At 49.3% G+C, this 11323-nt stretch overlaps 1 protein-coding gene across 5 annotated transcripts in view; it reads right to left on the bottom strand.

Annotated features, from left to right (window-relative positions):
- Positions 1-11323, bottom strand: part of RRP12 (ribosomal RNA processing 12 homolog) — a 69059-nt gene that overhangs the window by 57545 nt on the left and 191 nt on the right. Inside the window, exons 2-4 of one of the 5 annotated variants that reach the window (XM_063710347.1) lie at positions 10944-11009; positions 10069-10161; positions 4480-4800 (exon numbers count right to left, since the gene is read on the bottom strand). The exons of 1 other annotated variant lie outside the window; for it this stretch is intronic. The gene's annotated coding sequence lies outside the window, so the exon portion shown is untranslated. Of the gene's footprint in view, positions 1-4479; positions 4801-10068; positions 10196-10943; positions 11173-11323 lie in introns of those variants that run through there. 3 more of the 5 variants (XM_063710348.1, XM_055352633.2, XM_055352636.2) reach the window with 3 other exon arrangements.

An 11323-nucleotide genomic window follows, 5' to 3' on the forward strand; every position in this document is an offset into this window, starting at 1 on the left:
TACAAAAAATTAGCTGAGCGTGATGGCGGGTGCCTATAATCCCAACTACTCAGGAGGCTGAGAAAGGAGAATCCTTTCAACCCAGGAGGCAGAGGTTGCAGTGAGCCGAGATCGTGCCACTGCACTCTAGCCTGGGTGTTACAGAGCAAGACTCCGTCTAAAAAAAAAAAAAATTAGCTGGGTGTGATGGCACATGTTTGTAGTCTCAGCTACTTGGGAGACTGAGATGGGAGGATTGAGCTCAAGAGTTTGAGCTCAGGCTGCGGTGAGTCATGATCACGCCACTGCATTCCCACCCACAAGACACAGTGAGACCTTATCTCAAAAAAAAAAAAAAAAATCAGAAATGAGACCTAGGATCCCGGACTCCCAGTCACTTCTTCCGTAAAGGAGAAGATGAGGTGCTGGTGGGCAGTGTGGTGCAGCTGGCCAGACCTTACAGCCAGCTTTTGCCCCTGCCTTCTCCACAGAAGCCTCTCCTTGGTCCCTCCTTTATGTCTCTCCTTGGGCTTAGTGGGAACCACATGTGTTTGCCCAACCACAACCCTAAGAACCATCCCTGGAGCTGCCATGGGAGGTTCTGAGCTCTGTCAGGACTAGGATAAAAGCAGACGGGTGCTTTTCTGCAGCTCAGTGGCCACTTAGATCCACCAGAGCTACCCGCCCACTTCACTCCCATTGAGCAAAGGCTTCTGGTAGGTAGGCTCGGGTGGGTTTGTTTTTTAAAATAATTGTTTAAAACTTTTTGTCAGGTGCGGTGGCTTATGCCTATAATCCCAGCACTTTGAGAGGCTGAGGTGGGTGGATCACCTAAGGTCAGGAATTCAAGACCAGCCTGGCCAACATGGTGAAACCCTGTCTCTACTAAAAATACAAAAATTAGCTAGGCATGGTGGCACAAACTTGTAATCCCAGCTACTCGGGAGGCTGAGGCAGGAGAATCACTTGAACCCAGGAGGTGGAGGTTGCAGTGAGCTGAGATCGTGACACTGTACTCCAGCCTGGGTGACAGAGTGAGACTCTGTCTCAATAAAATAAAATAAAAAATAAAGTGTACAATTCAGTGGTTTTTGGTATCTTCACAGATGTGTGCAACATCACCACAGTCAACTTTAAAACATTTTTGGCACCTCAAAAAGAAACCCCACACCCTGTATTTATCACCCCCAACCCTCCCAGCCCCTGGCAATCACTAATCTACTTTCTGTCTCTATAGATTTGCCTATTCTGGACATTTCATATAAGTAAAATCATAAACCATGCAGTCTTTTGTAACTGGCTTCTTTGGCTCAGCATAATGTTTTCTTTTCTTTTTCTTTTTTTTTTTTTTTGAGATGGAGTCTCACACTCTCGCCCAGGCTGGAGTGCAGTGGCGCGCTCTCAGCTCACTGCAAGCTCCGCCTCCCGGGTTCATGCCATTCTCCCACCTCAGCCTCCCGAGTAGCTGGGACTACAGGCGCCCGCCACCACACCCAGCTAATTTTTGTATTTTTAGTAGAGAAAGGGTTTCACCATGTTAGCCAGGATGGACTTGATCTCCTGACCTTGTGATCCGCTCACCTCGGCCTCCCAAAGTGCTCGGATTACAGGCGTGAGCTACCGCGCCTGGCCTATCTTTTTATTTTCTTTTTTTCTTTTTTTTTTTTTTTTTTCAGAAACAGGGTCTCACTGTGTTGCCCAGACTGGTCTTGAACTCCTGGACTCAAGTGATCCACCTGCCTCAGCCTCCCAAAGTGCTGAGATTACAGGCATAAGCCACCATGCCCAGGGAAGAGAGCTGATTGATTGGCTGAGGGCCCCTCCTAGCATTCAGAGGCTGTGCTGCCCATGGGCTGCATCCAGTCATGACTTAGCATCCCTGTATCAAGGATGTGAAGGCAGGCTGGTCCTGGGAGCCTGAGGACCCCTCTGAAGGGTAACTTCGGCTGGAATAGCCCCCAACAGGCTTGCCGAATTTTCCCCAGAATTGCATTTGCAATCTAAGACGACGCTGCCACCCACCAAACCTTCCTTCCTCCTTCCCTTACGCAGCATCACACCTGTGCTCCCAGCCCCATTTCCTGTCACAGACACTTCTAATATATTTCCTGCACATCCTGTCTTGGCAACTGCTTCTGGGAGATCCTGGACTGAAGGGGTGGGTTGCCTCTTCACACCTGTGGGTGTTTCTCGTTAGGTGGACTTGGAAAAGAAAGAGACACAGAGACAAAGTATAGAGAAAGAAATAAGGGGGCCCAGGGGACCAGCGTTCAGCATCTGGAGGATCCCGCCGGCCTCTGAGTTCCCTTAGTATTTATTGATCATTCTTGGGTGTTTCTCGGAGAGGGGGACGTGGCAGGGTCATAGGATAATAGTGGAGAGAAGGTCAGCAGACAAACACCTGAACAAAGGTCTCTGCATCATAGACAAGGTAAAGAATTAAGTGCTGTGCTTTAGATATGCATACACATAAACATCTCAATGCCTTAAAGAGCAGTATTGCTGCCCACATGTCCCATCTCCAGCCCTAAGGCGGTTTCCCCCTATCTAAGTAGATGGAACATAGGATCGGGTTTTATACTGAGACATTCCATTGCCCAGGGACGGCAAGGAGACAGATGCCTTCCTCTTGTCTCAACTGCAAAGAGGCGTTCCTTCTTCTTATACTAATCCTCCTCAGCACAGACCCTTTACGGGTGTCGGGCTGGGGGACGGTCAGGTCTTTCCCTTCCCACGAGGCCATATTTCAGACTATCACATGGGGAGAAACCTTGGACAATACCTGGCTTTCCTAGGCAGAGGTCCCTGCGGCCTTCCGCAGTGTTTGTGTCCCTGGGTACTTGATTCATTTTTTTTTTTTTTTTTTTTGAGAGGGAGTCTTGCTCTGTCTCCCAGGCTGGAGTGCAATGACGTGATCTCTGCTCACTGCAAGCTCCGCCTCCCGGGTTCACGTCATTCTCCTGCCTCAGCCTCCTGAGTAGCTGGGACTACAGGTGTGCACCACCTCGCCCGGCTAATTTTTTGTATTTTTAATAGAGACGGGGTTTCACCGTGTTCGCCAGGATGGTCTTGATCTCCTGACCTCGTGATCTGCCCGCCTTGGCCTCCCAAAGTGCTGGGATTACAGGCGTGAGCCACAACCGTGCCTGGCCTGTCCCTGGGTACTTGAGATTAGGGAGTGGTGGTGACTCTTAACGAGCATGCTGCCTTCAAGCATCTGTTTAACAAAGCACATCTTGCACAGCCCTTAATCCATTTAACCCTGAGTTGACACAGCACATGTTTCAGAGAGCATGGGGTTGGGGGTAAGGTTACAGATTAACAGCATCTCAAGGCAGAAGAATTTTTCTTAGTACAAAACAAAATGGAGTCCCCTATGTCTACTTCTTTCTACACAGACACAGCAACAATCTGATCTCTCTTTCTTTTCCCCACACTGGACTAACACACTGCTAATCTCCCAACAATTCACTAAACTTGATGCAAATCAATCCCAAATAACTAAGTTTCTGCCAGCTTTTTTTTTTTTTTAATTTTTTTAGAGACAGGGTCTCACTTTATTGCCCAGGCTGGAGTACAGTGGCTATTCACACGTGTGATCATAGCATATTGTAGCCTCAAACTCCTGGCCTCAAGCCATCCTCCTGCTTTAGCCTCCTGAGTAGCTGGGACTACAGGCACGTGCCTCCTGTGCCCAGAACGTCAGCTTGTTTTGAATGTACAATTTTGAGGTCAGGCTCAGTGGCTCACACAGGTAATTCCAGTGCTTTGGAAGGCCAAGGCAGGAGGATCGCTTGAGGCCAGGAGTTTAAAACTGGCTTGTGCAACCCAGGGAGACCTTGTCTCAAAAAAAAATGTGATCCAAGATTAATATAGACTGAGAAATCAGTTTTATGTGAATGAAAGCAGAAGGGTCAAAATTTGCTTATTGCCCTGGTTTGAGCATTTTACCATTACAGTTTTCACACAGGGTCTAGCGGCAGAGGGCTTGATGCACACCAGGTGGTTTTGAGAGTGCCATAAATTTAAAAAGAAAGAGGCTTGGACTAAAGCTGGGCCTTAGAAGTCTGACAATGCGGGGGGATCAGGGAAGCCTGGGTGCTGTCAGGGAAGTTCTTTTTTTTTTTTTTTTTTTTTTGAGACGGAGTCTCACTCTGTCACCCAGGCTGGAGTGCAGTGGCACAATCTCGGCTCACTGCAAGCTCCGCCTCCTGGGTTCACGCCATTCTCCTGCCTCAGCCTCCCAAGTAGCTGGGACTACATGCGCCCGCCACTACGCCCAGCTAATTTTTGTATTTTTAGTAGAGATGGGGTTTCACTGTGTTAGCCAGGGTGGTCTCGATCTCCTGACCTCATGATCTGCCCGCCTCGGCCTCCCAAAGTGCTGGGATTACAGGCGTGAGCCACAGCGCCCGGCCTGGGAAGTCCTTGAGGAAGCCGCAGGCTGCCGGAGAGCCCTTCTCTTTCTTTTCCGGCAGCACCAGCTCCAGCTCTGTTTACCTGCAGATGGCGACTGCATTTCGGGCGGGGGCAGTCCCTGAAGCACTGCTTTCTCTCCTAGAACCTGAGTCTTGAGGCATCATCTGGGCTCATGCCCTCTCTGAGGCATAAATCCTCTCCTCCACAGACACCAGCTGAGCCGGGAGATCTGAACATCAGGCAATGAATTTGCAAGATGGTTTAACAACTATGAACATGTGGTGTCCTCACAGGAGTCCTGTGGGCTGAACAGCAGCTGCCCCTCCTTCCACCCAGCACAAAACTTGGTTTGCCCCGCTCACTCTAAATCTGGGCCTTCAATGAATGTTCAGTGGAGTTCTTCTGTGGAAAAAAATAAATGGGAAAGGAAGGCTGGAGAGGCCTTTATTATTAGCCTAAGGGGCAGTGGAGGGTAAAAGGGCTGTGACTCTTGGTTGGCTTCTTCTTTTTCTTTATTGTTTTTTGTTTTGTTTTGTTTTGATTTTTTTCTGGTAGCTTCTTTATCTCAGTGTTTTTTCTTTTTCTTTTCTTTTTTTTTTTTGGGACAGGGTCTCACTCTGTCACCCAGACTGGAGTGCAGCAGTGCAATCATAACTTACTGGGGCTCAAGCAATCCTCCCACCTCAGCCTCCCTAGTGGCTGGGACTACAGGTGTGCACCACCACGCCCGGCTAATTTTTGTATTTTGTTGTAGAGACAGGTTTTCGCCACGTTGCCCAGGCTGGTCTCAAACTCCTGGGCTCAATTGATCCCCTTGCCAGGGCTTCTCAAAGTGCTGGGATCATAGGCATGAGCCGCCATGTCTAACCCTTATCTGAGTTTTTGTAACAGTTTGACCAACAAGCTTGTTGTTGGAAAGCTGTAAGAGTCCTGGAAATTTCCCTGGGGCCTGAGGGATCAAACACTGCTCTACAAGGGGAGGCTTTCTGTCCTGAGAGTTCAGGGTTTAGGGGCTGGATGGAGGCCTCAGGCAGAGATGAACGCCCAGTTATGATTTCCTTCACTGGAGTCCCTGAATGAGTGCCTTGGCTGGGGGGATGCCTGCTAAGAGGGCATGGAGTACAGATCCTCCACTGACACCCCCACACTCCTAGCAGGAAGCAGGACTTAGTGGCCCCACTTACTCCCTACAGGGTAGGAAAAGAGGGCAGTGCCCTGGTGAGGAGCTGTATAGGGGGTCCTTCAGGATGCTTGCTGGGAGGGGTGGGGAGGGCACAGGACGTGCTGGGACCCCACTGGGATCTAAGCCCCTCCCAGCTGATTTATTCTTAGGACCTGTAATGCTCGCCTGCATGTGCCCCGAACTTCAGAAGGCCCAAGAATCAACCCTGACAAATGTCTTTTTGTCCTGTGTTCAGTAGAGATAAGATTAAAAAAAAATTAGTAGAGGGCAAAAAACAGTGGTTTACTCTCTTTACTGGCATTCAAGAAACTTCTTCGGTTTGATAGGCTTTAAGCTTCTTCCCAGATTCAAAATGCTGTGATTGGCACTAAATGGATCCCTATCTCTGCCCAGGAATTCCGGCTTCTGGCTGCAAAGCCTTTGGGGTCCTTGCAATGGGGCAGGTATAACTTCCCATATTCTCTCTCTCAATCTTCCTTTCCTGCCTCTATTTTTTTTTTTTTTTTTTTTTTTGAGACAAGGTCTCACACTGTAACCCAGGCTGAAGAGCAGTGGTGCAATCATGGCTCACTGCAGACTCAACCTCCTAGGCTCAAGCAATCCTCCCACCTCAGCCTCCCAAGTAGCTGGGACTACAGGCACATGCCACCACGTCCAGCTCATTTTTGTATTTGTTGCAGTGATGGGGATTTGCCATGTTGCCCAGGCTGGCCTTGAACTTCTGGGCTCAAGCCATCCTCTCACTTTAGCCTCTCAAAGTGCTGGGATTGTAGGCTTGAGCCACTGTGCCCTGCCTGCCTTTCTGTTCTGATGCAGGAAGCCCTGACTTTGGAGTCCTTCCCTGTGGATCACCTCTGATAAATCTAGTCTGTTGTTCATCTGCTCTTTTATTTATTAAAAAAATTTTTTAAAAAGACTAGTAAAGTGCAGTAGTGAGAAGGTGGGAAAGGGTAGAACAAGGAGCTCGATCTGTAACTGACTGTGAACAATCAGTTGAGATAACTCACTACCTTCGGACCAGCCTCATCTGCCCTTTTGAATGGTTCCTCTCATTTTTTTCATCTGTAAAATGTGAATCGTGCATGGCAGGAGGTGGGTGGGGATTTGTAGTGGAGAATTCTCAAGGTCTCTCCCAGCTCTGACACTTGGGTACTCAGGGAGTCTACCAAGGGCAAAGGCATCATCCTAAGTGCAGGTTCGTGTGTGGGGGTGTATGAAATAGTTAAGATGAAGTACCCATCCTCAAGGAGTTTGCAGTTGAGTAGCTCAGTGGCATGCATAATAAATCTCAGGTAGGCCCGGTGTGGTGGCTCATGCCTGAAATCCCAGCACTTTGGGAGGCCGAGGTGGGTGGATCACGAGGTCAGGAGTTTGAGACCGGCCTGACCAACATGGTGAAACCCCGTTGCTACTAAAAATACAAAAATTAGCTGGGCGTGGTAGTGGGCGCCTGTAATCCCAGCTACTTGGGAGGCAGAGGCAGAATGGTTTGAACCCAGGAGGCAGAGGTTGCAGTGAGCCGAGATCACGCCACTGCACTCCAGCCTGGGTGACACAGGGCGAGACTCCATCTCAAAAAAAAAAAATAAATAAAATAAATAAATCTCAGGTAGATATTCAGGGAGTGAGGCATTTCAGAGTTCATCAGAATTCCAAGGAGGTACAAGATTCCTTCTGGAGGCAGAGGGGTTTGGTGAAAGGAATAAAGTAGGGTTCCCAAGTTCCTTTCCAAGGCCAGTGGTGCAGATGCTTTTGGCTTCCCAACCAAAGAATCCGTTATTGCCCAACTCTGACCCAGGCAGGCAAGTCTTCCCCTACCAGGCAACCACACTCACACTTTCTGAATTGGTACCTCATTAATTCTTTTTTTGCCTTCTTAATCACACTGCTAATAATACTTATTTTTATTTTTGTTTTGAGACTGAGTCTCACTGTTGTCAGCCCGGGCTGGAGGGCAATGGCACAATCTTGGCTCACTGCAACCTCTGCCTCCCGGGTTCCAGCGATTCTCCTGCCTCAGCCTCGCAAGTAGCTGGGATTACAGGCGCCTGCCACCACGCCTGGCTAATTTTTGTATTTTTAGTAGAGAAGGGGTTTCACCATGTTGGCCAGACTGGTCTCGAAATCCTGACCTCAGGTGATCCACTCACCTTGGCCTCCAAAAGTGCTGGGATTACAGGGGTGAGCCACCATGCCCGGACAATAATATTTATTAATATAATATCACTAGCTGATAATACCACTGGCCAGGCATAGTGGCTCACGCCTGTAATCCCTGTACTTTGGAAGGCCAAGGCGGGAGGATCACCTGAGCTCAGGAGTTTGAGACCAGCCTGGCCAACATGGTGAAACCCCGTCTCTACCAAAAATAGAAAAATTAGCCAGGCGTGGTGACAGGCACCTATAATCCCAGCTTCTCGGGAGGCTGTGGCAGGAGAATCGCTTGAACCCAGGAGGTGGAGGTTTCAGTGAGCTGAGATCGTGCCATTGCCTTCCAGCCTGGGTGACAGAACAAGACTCCGTCTCAAAAAAAAAAAAAAAAAAAAAAATATATATATATTATTAATAATATATTTAAAATTCATGACTAGTTGTTTCCATTCATCATCTCATCTATTTCTCATCTAAAGGCTTTGCTTAGATGGGTATGAATATGATTACAGACAGGAAAACAGGATGAGAAGTTGAGTGACTCATGGCAGGCCCCAGAGCTAACCAGAAACAGGAATATTTGAACTTGAGTTTCCGAGAGCATCTTCTTCCTACTCACATTTCTTACTCATTGCAGAAATGAGAGAACCCAGTGAGGAGACGAGGTGACAAGGGCACAGAATCTTGAATGTCTTGAGAGCAGGAGGAGGAGAAGAAAACACGGTAGGAGTCAGGCTAAGAGTGTGGATTTGGGCCAAGGCAGGACAAAAAGCCAAGGTTAAGGCTGAAAAAGCTCTCCCTGGGAGTGTCTGAACAACAGATTAGGACGACTGGACAGCAGGAAAGATCAGAGGGAGAACCGCCTATGAGACAGGCTCCTCAGCGAAACTCCCATGGGATGACGCCTCTGGGGCTTGAACCATGAGCCCTTTGAGGGCATTCTAGCTTGGCAGCTCTGGGGTCCTGTGAGTTCTGGTGCAGCTTCTAGAGCTGCACCTCATCCCAGTCACCTCTCCAGTTACTAAATTCCATCTTCTCCCAGCTACAAAGGAGGGAAGCAGTGGAGTGCTGTGGTGAGAGTGCAGACTAGGCCATTGGGTGCCCTGGGTTTGAGTCCCGGTTTCTCCTCCACTTCCTAGCTGTGACTTTGCACAATTCCTCTGGTCCCTGGTTTCCTCATCTGTGGAACGGAGCTATAATAGTTCTTACATAAGGATGGGCATGGTGGCTCATGCCTATAATCCCAGCACTTTGGGAGGCTGAGGCGGGCAGATCACCTAAGGTCCGGAGTTTGAGACCAGCCTGACCAACATGGAGAAACCCCGTGTCTACTAAAAATACAAAATTAGCCAGGCGTGGTGGCACATGCCTGTAATCCCAGCTCCTCGGGAGGCTGGGGCAGAAGAATTGCTTGAACCCGGGAGGCGGAGGTTGTGGTGAGCCAAGATTGCGCCATTGCTCTCCAGCCTGGGCAACCAGAGCGAAACTCCATCTCAAAAAAAAAAAAAAAATTCTTACATAAAATGAATTGCTGGGGTTGAAATTATACATTAAAAGGCTAGTTGTACTAAACCCTCACAAATAGGAGCTATTATGATAATGCAGCTGCAAACCTCTCGTGTTTTGGTTCACCTTGTTCCCAAAGTGCCTTTTCTCTGCCTCTCAAATCCTTCCCACACTTCAAAGTCAACAAATGCCAAAAATACAACAAAAATGTGGAGGCCATAGACAATAGTGGAGAAAGAGTATGGTCTTGGGAGCCAGCAGCCTGGGCTTGAATCCTGATTTCTGTCACCTTGGGCAAATTTCCTCATCTGCAAGTGGGAAAAGATAGAACCTGCCTCAGAGGGTCATTGTGGAGATACGAGGACTGAGTGAGTTAATATTTGCAAAGCACTCAGAACACTAACTGGCATGCAGTAGGTGCTTTACTGGTACATGATCGCCACTCACTGCAACCTCTGCCTCTCAGGTTTAAGTGATTCTCCTGCCTCAGCCTCCTGATTACAGGCACACTCCACCATGCCCGGCTAATTTTTTTGTATTTTTAGTAGAGTGGAGGTTTCACCATGTTGGTCAGGCTGGTCTCGAACTCCTGACCTCAAATGATCCGCCAGTCTTGGCCTCCCAAAATGCTGGGATTACAGGCGTGAGCCACCCAATGTTATTGTTGGCTACTAATACATGGGTCTTACTTGCCCTCTGCTTGCTTGAAGGACAGGAAACACATTCAACCCATCCTTGAGTCTAGTCCACTGCCTAGCTCATGTTTGGTGCTCATTAAAGTGTCTAGACTGAAATCAACCAGGAGATTGGCCTGCCACAGTGGCTCACACCTGTCATTCCAGTGTCGCTGTGAAGTTGCTGCAGGAGGACTGCTTGAGGCCAGGAGTTTGAGACCAGTCCGGTCAACATAGTGAGATCTGTCTCTACAGAGAAAAAAAAAAAAAAAAAAAATTAGCCAGGCCTGGTGGCATGCCTGTAGTCCCAGCTATTCAAGAGGCTGAAGCAGGAGAATCACTTGAGTCTAGGATTTCAAGGCTGCTGCAGTGAGCTATGATCATGCTACTGCACTCTGCTTTGGGAACAGGGGGAAACCCTGTTTAAAAAAGAAAAAGAAGGCCGGGCACTGTGGCTCACGCTGGTAATCCCAGCACTTTGGGAGGCCGAGGCCGGTGTATCACTTGTGGTCAGGAGTTCGATACCAGCCTGGACAACATGGTGAAACCCCGTCTCTACTAAAAGTACAAAAATCAGCCGGGCGTGGTGGCGGCTGCCAGTAATCCCAGCTACTCGGGAGGCTGAGGCAGCAGAATTGCTTAAACCCGGGAGGCGGAGGTTGCGGTGAGCCGAGATCGCGCCACTGCACTCCAGTCTGGGAGACAGCTCCGTCTCAAAAAAAAAAAAAAAAAAAATTGTAATAATAAATTGCTGATTGGGGCTCGGAGAAGAACAGGCAGTGACTGGAATTCGCCCCTTCCTGAAATATTTGAAGGGTCCTAGCGTTTGCTTTCTTGTTGGAGGCCCAGAAAGCACTGACTTAACGTGTGTGAAAGATTGTAGACAGAGACGGGATAAAGAGCCCCGCGCTGGAAAAAAAGCAGGCTTTGGAATCTGCAGGGTCACGGGCAGTTTCCTTACGTGTAAACTAGGAGTAAAAAGATCAGTGTCCTGCTGAAATGAGAGAGTAACAGTAAAAACTACTATTTACCGAGCACTTCCAGGTACCCGGTATTTATGATCACATTTTACAGATGAGGCTGAGAGGTTTCCCGACCTGCCCAAAGACACAAAGCAAGTAGAATGTACGAGTGAAGACTCGAACACAGGTCTGTGAATCAATCTCTGCGTGGGGATGGGAGCGGTTCCAGTGATAAGGGCCACTTAATCTGGTCGAGCTGCTCCGGAGCAGCGCGGCAGCCAGCGAATTGGGGCCGCCCGCCGCCCGCCGCCCGCCGCCCGCCGCCCGCCGCCCGCCGCCCGCCGCCCGCCGCCCTCCGCCCTCCGCCCTCCGCCCTCCGCCCTCCGCCCTCCGCCCTCCGCCCTCCGCCCTCCGCCCTCCGCCCTCCGCCCTCCGCCCTCCGCCCTCCG

This window comes from Gorilla gorilla, chromosome 8 (genome assembly GCF_029281585.2).
Source record: "Gorilla gorilla gorilla isolate KB3781 chromosome 8, NHGRI_mGorGor1-v2.1_pri, whole genome shotgun sequence".
NCBI classification, from domain to species: Eukaryota; Metazoa; Chordata; class Mammalia; order Primates; family Hominidae; genus Gorilla; species Gorilla gorilla.